Below are 6541 nucleotides of genomic sequence, written 5' to 3'. Positions count from 1 at the left end.
AGACTCAGTTCCCTCTGGTAGAACTTTGGCCCCAATGGGTAAAAACTCAACTTTTCCCATTTCCTCTCTCTTCCATCTCAACTATTGAGCGGCTTTTAATAAGCAGCTCAAATCTGGTCCTCGCTTTTCTATCTGATTTTATTTTCCACCACTCCCCAGAATGTTCTTTCCACGTCAGACAGTGTAATGGTCTCACTGTGACTTCCAAAACTTCATTCTCACTTACCTCCTCCTGTGCAAACCCTGCCCATCCTTAAGGATCAGCTCCAGTCCCAGCCTCTTCAGACCATCTTGGTCACTGCAGTCCTTAGCCACTCGACATTTCTTAGGCACCTCCATGTGCCCAGCAACGTGTAAGGCACCAGGAACGCTAAAATGACTGGGGCGTGGTCCCCACCTGCCAGGGATTCACAAGGCCTCATATGAGAGGCAGGCAGGTGATTGAGAAGGAGCTTCAGGTGCTGTGAGGTCACCCTTCCCCTAGCTCCTTACTGAGCGTCCTCAGGAGGATTTAATTATACTCTGCTTTCTTTGTACTTTGGTGGCTGAGTCTTATATCCCCAATAAGCTGTAGGCATAGGACTGAGTATACACAGCCCGCACTTTAGAACATATGCTGGCTTGACCTTTAACCTCGAGGTGCAAATGTGAAAGGAAGCTTGGTTGTTCGGCCTGTTGCAATGCGCCTCGTAAACTCCAAAAGATAAATTAAAAGACAAAATCGATGATGTTAAGCTCCTGGCCATCACCATAACCTCTTGGCGACTCGAGTGGTTTCTAGGCTTGTAGAATTCATGGAACGGTGCGTTTTTTAATTGGGAGGTTCTAAAATGAAAATAAAGACTTGTCCTTTGAATTGAAAAAAGTTAGCTTTATGGAAAAGTCGCTGCATTGTCCTCTTTTTTCTCTTTCTGTCACTGACCAGGAAAAGCATCATCAGAGCTCGGCATGCGCGTTTCCTGAATTTCTGAGTTTCTGCCACCACTGGAAATTGAGAAAGCGCAGAGCCAGCCCAGTTCACGCTGGCAGAGCCACCTCTTGGGTTTGGTGCTGTGCCCATGTCAGCGCCAGGAACCCACACAGTCGGCCCCTAACAGGAATAACTGTCCAGGTGTAAATAAGCTGCACCCAGTGAGATCCCGTGTGTCACAGGCTCTGCAGAATGTCCTGAACAAGCGCACACTTTCCCTCCCACTGAAATTAAACTGCATTTCAATTTTACATGGCTTGATAGTTTTCTGGCCTTTTTATTTGCAAGCTTCCCACAGGCATGCATGAACCAGCTCTCCTTCCTCCTCTGCCTTATTCCCATGCCCGTCAGAGAAGTGCTTCCAAGTCCTCTCATGTCACTAATACAAAATACACTCCCTAATGGCGGGGCAGGGGTCAGACCAGAGACTGGGTGAGATTACCACTAATTCTCAACTAGAGAGAATGCTTTCTTAAAGGGCCACCTCAGATTACTAGAGGGAGGCCTTCCCTGGGTACTGGTATTGTAGCAGGGGACAGACGGAAAGCCTTGTTCTTCTCACGGAGCTTACACTCTAGTCCTGTAAGAAAGAGCGACAAACGACCTCATTTTAGGTAGTGATAAATGCTATAAAGACGCAAGATGGGACGGGATGATGATAATGACAGTTAGAATGAAGTCCAGTTGAAGTGTTCTTGCAGTGCAGAGAGCAGCCACGGCGGGCTCCACGGTGGTGTAGCTGCGAGCCAGGGAGCGCTTGGGGACGGCTGTCCGTGTCGGAGCACCGACAGCAGCCAGTACGTAGTTCTAGGCACAGCGGTAAATGCTTTAAATCTGCGCCGCCCAGTGTGGTCGCCCCTAGCCACGTGGGACAACTTAAATTTGAATTAATTCGAATCAAAATAAATAAAATGAAAAATTCCTTTTCTCACACACACCAGCTACATATCAAGGGCTCAGTGTGTCATGAGCCCGTGTGGCTCATGTGTCCATGAGCTTCACTGGACAGCAGAGAAGAGAATATTTCTACCACTGCAGGAAGTTCTATTGGAGAGCGCCTCCTTTTTTTTTTTTTTTTTTGCCACGTGCGATGTGGGATCTTAGTTCCCTGACCAGGGATCAGACCCGTATCCCCTGCATTGTAAGCATGGAGTCTTAACCACTGGACCGCCAGGGAAGTCCCGGATAGCGCCTCTTTAGATCAATTCATTTAATCTTCACAACAACCCCGATAAAGTAGGTACTGTTTTCCCATTTGGCAGTTTTCCCATTTGGGCAGTTATACATAACTCGCCCAAAGGTGCATCGTTAATAAGTGGCGGGGCTAGGAATCAAACTGCAGCACCCTGGCTCCGGATCCAGAGCCCGGGGGCTCACCGCTGCCTGCTGCGCCGCTCTGGCTCGTCCTCGAGTACAGACAGCTCATCTCTGCAGTTTACTTCCAGCTGGACTGCAGCCGATGGAGACAGTTATGCCTTGGTAAAGTCCTGTCACTGGATGCTCTAAGATTCAGCTAAGAGAAATTCTGAGCCAAGGGTTAGATCTTTCCTAATAAAAGCGTAGACCTACGTTAGCACAATTTCTCCCTCATTAAAAAGAAATGGGAAGGGGAGCTACAGCGCACCAGGAGGATACCCAGTTTGTGTGTGATCTCCATAAGGCTCTGAGCCCTCTGTGCCTCAGCACATAAGGTTGGGAAGATAGTAAGTACCTGTCGCAGAGCTGTTGGATTTGATGAGAAGGCACGGAAAGCGCTCAGCACGGTACCGAGCACACGGTACGCTAGGTAAGTGACAACTCTTGTCACTGTCGGCATCGTCACTGCTGCTGCATGTGGCCGCTACAGGACGTTCCACAGGGTACAGAGAGCACCCAGAACTGACACCTTCTCCCAGAGCTGTCGTGAGACCTTCTGGTTCCAAACGCCACACGTCTGGAGGCAGAGGAGGTGCCAGCCTTTGGAAACGGATTTGCGTGTGGCTCACGTACACTCAGGCAAAGGTCTTACTCCTCTGAGCCTTAGTTCCGTAAAAAATGGGTATCGTATACGTATAGCTGATTCACTTTGTTATACAGCAGAAACTAACACACCATTGTAAAGCAATTATACTCCAATAAAGATGTTTTTAAAAAATGGGTATCGTACCTCTCTTGTGTGATTGTTTCAAGAATTAGGTGGTTACCTATGAGCCTGGCACAGACACTTGGTAAATAATAGCCGTAATGTCGATTTTTGTGAATGATTTTCAGCTTTTCACAATTAAAAAAAAAATGCCTTTGAGTATGGTCTAAGTGCCTTAGACCAACCCAGAGGCTGTGTCAGGGTAGAGTGGGGGAGACGGAACAGATCTATCACCAACACCATCTCCATCAGCAAGCTCACTTTAAACTGCGGTGGTCACACCCTAGAAAAGCAGGGTAAAGCCAGTGGAAAAGCATCTTGGCGCAGATGTTTCGCTGAGATGGAAGCTGCTTCACACCCTCCCACACAACCAGCAAGAAACCGTGTGATCTGAGGTGACCATCCTGCCCATTATGAAAAATGGGAGGAAAAACAGATTCCACTGGCTCCCAACTGCCTGATAGACACCACCAGAACTGGATCAACCAGAAGAAGCTGAAACACCCAGCCTAAGGATTTTGGCCTTCAAATGGGAAGTCTGGACACGCTAAACCAAAATTGCCAAGTTCCAAAAATATGGATACTTCGTATGCTTATTATTAAAAGTATCTAAATTAAAGTGGGCCCCGAAAGAGTTTCATGATTATAATTAATCCCATTGTGGGAGTATGAGGTCAAATACGAGAGGAAAACAAAGCAAAGGCTGTCATGCACATGGAAAAAGCGACAAAAGTGCAAAAGAAAAATAGTATCAAGGACAGGAAGAATGAGAAAATGCTGACTTTCGTCCCCTTCTTTGAAAATTCCAAGTGAATATAAGATGCAGTGATTGTTTTCTTTCCCCAGTTTCTTCTGCTGTCCTCCCACAGCTGACAGATAATCTGTGAAATACAATTGCCCTCCCTCTTATTTTACCTTTATTTGTTTTTAGTTATTTCTACTGGGCTAATGTACTAATGGCTCGTTTATCTAATATGATCCAAATTTGGTTGCAAAGACAAACCCTAAAATTACCTGCACAGCACCTGCACACCGTGCCTCATTCTCACTTTTTTCAGCTTCATCTGGATCTCAGTATTGCTTGTTTGTTTTAAATGCCAGACCTTGTTAATAGAGCAGTATTTTGTGGGGAGGTTTTCTCCTCCCCTGGAACTCAATGCGTGACTTACTAAAGAAGGGGGAATATAGGATTCTGGGAATTCTCCCGATCCCTGACACAATAAAGAATCATTGTGAGTAGAGAGAACTCTATGGGAGTCACCCTAAATGTCATCAGTAAACGTGCCTCATTTATTCTGCACGGCACAGGAAGCTCACAGAGAGGAAACTTTTACAGGTGTGGGTAATCTGCGTTGGGACTGTCAGAGCAGTAGGTGGACAGTCAAGAGGTCAAGCACCCTTAGGTGGACATGCTGCAGCCGCCAAACAAGTTCTAGGAAACCAAGATCCAGGTAAATGCCTTTTTAAAAGAGGAGGTTTATCTTCTTTTAAAAATATTTGTACTACAGCTGTTATTCCATAGGGAAAAAAGTCCCATAAAAATATTTTATCACTGAGCACCAGAGGATATGTAATTACTAAAACTGAATGCTTGGCCCTGGTTCCTTTAGTCACTGAATTGACTACTGTTGGACTGTTTTAAGGATTTCAAAGCTCTCTACTATCCTTCTTCTTTAAACTTGTCTGAAATAACTCGTGTGGGCCCATTTTGTAGAAGGGCAAGTCGGGAGGTGTCTTGTTTTTGCTTGGTTGCCTAGCCAAATTGTAATGCTGGCCAAGATGACATGGCTGGAACCGGGCAGAGTTCTTTCTAGAATAGCACGAGGATAAAGTCTCTTTTCTCTATCAGTGATCATCTTCTTAGATGCTTAGTGAGAGTTTAGCTAAATATGTTCTATTAGCACTAATGAAACAACCGACTAGTTTACTTTAGTATAAGTAATAAAGGGAAAGTATGGCTAAATTAAAGTGTATAGAGCTTTGGTTAATAATACCTTTCTTTCCGGGGACTTCTCTGGCAGTCCAGTGATTTAAGACTCCATGCTCCCAATGCAGGGGGCACGGGTTCGATCCCTGGCCCTGGTTGGGGAACTAAGATCCAGCCTGCTGCACAGTGCGGCCAATAATAATATTAATAATAATAATAATACCTTTCCTTCTTTTTGTGGGCCCATACTGTAATTAGGCCCACCAAATGGATAAAAGAAGCCCTATCAGTTAAATCAATTGAAATGGTTCATCTGTTTGGCAAACCACATAGAGATTTTTAAAGCAAGTGCACACATCTCAGCCTCAGAAATACAATTTAGGATAGTGATCATCGAGCGCTAAGATATAAGAAGTAGCTCCTATTTCATCAGTGTAAAAGGACAGACAGTTTGGCATTTGGGTCATGATACCTTTTAGTTATCAACCAGCAGACAATTAAAATCTGCAGCAATCACAGATGTAGAAATGGAAACACTAATCAGATAGGACCTGCTAATTTTCCTTTCCATTTAAAGGCAGATATCACTCGGTAGAACTATTTGTGTGGTAAGTCTTGATATTTTATATGTCCCTAAATTATTGGCTCAGGATCATCTTGGTAAATGACGAGGTTGTCAGAAGCTCACAAATGGCATCTCTCTTTAGTTGCAAATGTTTCCTGCTCTCGCTTCTGAAATGAGGCGATTTGGGTGATCCCGGGGCGGGGTGGGCAGGGCAGTCAGCTGGAGGAGAATGCAGGGAGAGCAGGAAGGGCCAAGTGGCGCCACCACAGACCCACCGGCCACCTGGCCACCTCCTGCCCTAGAAGCGACTTCCTTGAAACAGGAAGTGCCGAGCCGACGGTATGCTGACGTGATGCCCGGGATGGCAGCCCCTCACGGCCAGGAGATGGGGTGCTGGTGCGCCTGCCTCCTGGGGTGGGGTCTGCCACAGGGCATGAGCATTCTGGCCGTGACGTCGCCCGGTTTTCCGGGAGGCCCTGGGCACTCCCACAAGGTACCGTATGATTTCAGACCGTGGGAGTGCATGTGTTTCTCTACCTGGCCACAGCCCACTCGGAGGCACTTTTAGACAAGCTGAAACACAGACTGCTTTCATCCTGAGACGTTTTCACACAGAGGGACCGAGCCCCTACCAGTGTACAGACACGTGACATGGTTTTTAAATAGAAGTCAAATAGAAACTCTTAAAGTATGAGATAATCAGACTGCAGAGAAACACGGTTCATAAATCCATCACGTACGCCTCCAGTGACTGCAGCCTTCCCAGACAACCACATATCGTATTTCCCTGTCTAATTGCTGATCCCTCTAATCACATCTATCACAACTTTAATGTTAGGCTGTACATTCTTTCAGAAGGAAATGGCTGTCAGTGTCTAAAGAATTGTTGATGAGCCTTATATTTTACGATGGATAATGTCAGAGAATTACAGGAATGTACAATGCATGGGGGTGGGT

The 6541-nt window shown here is 46.0% G+C and overlaps 1 long non-coding RNA gene across 1 annotated transcript in view; it reads left to right on the top strand.

Annotated features, from left to right (window-relative positions):
* LOC114484348 (uncharacterized) overlaps window positions 1-1969 on the top strand; it is a 13140-nt gene extending 11171 nt beyond the window's left edge. The window contains exon 3 of the long non-coding RNA XR_003677115.2: window positions 926-1969. This is a non-coding gene — a long non-coding RNA (uncharacterized lncRNA). The remainder of the gene's footprint in view (window positions 1-925) is intronic.
* Window positions 1970-6541: the final 4572 nt, after the last annotated feature.

This window comes from Physeter macrocephalus, chromosome 19, assembly GCF_002837175.3.
Source record: "Physeter macrocephalus isolate SW-GA chromosome 19, ASM283717v5, whole genome shotgun sequence".
NCBI classification, from domain to species: domain Eukaryota; kingdom Metazoa; phylum Chordata; class Mammalia; order Artiodactyla; family Physeteridae; genus Physeter; species Physeter macrocephalus.
This window is presented reverse-complemented; position numbering and strand designations above follow the sequence as displayed.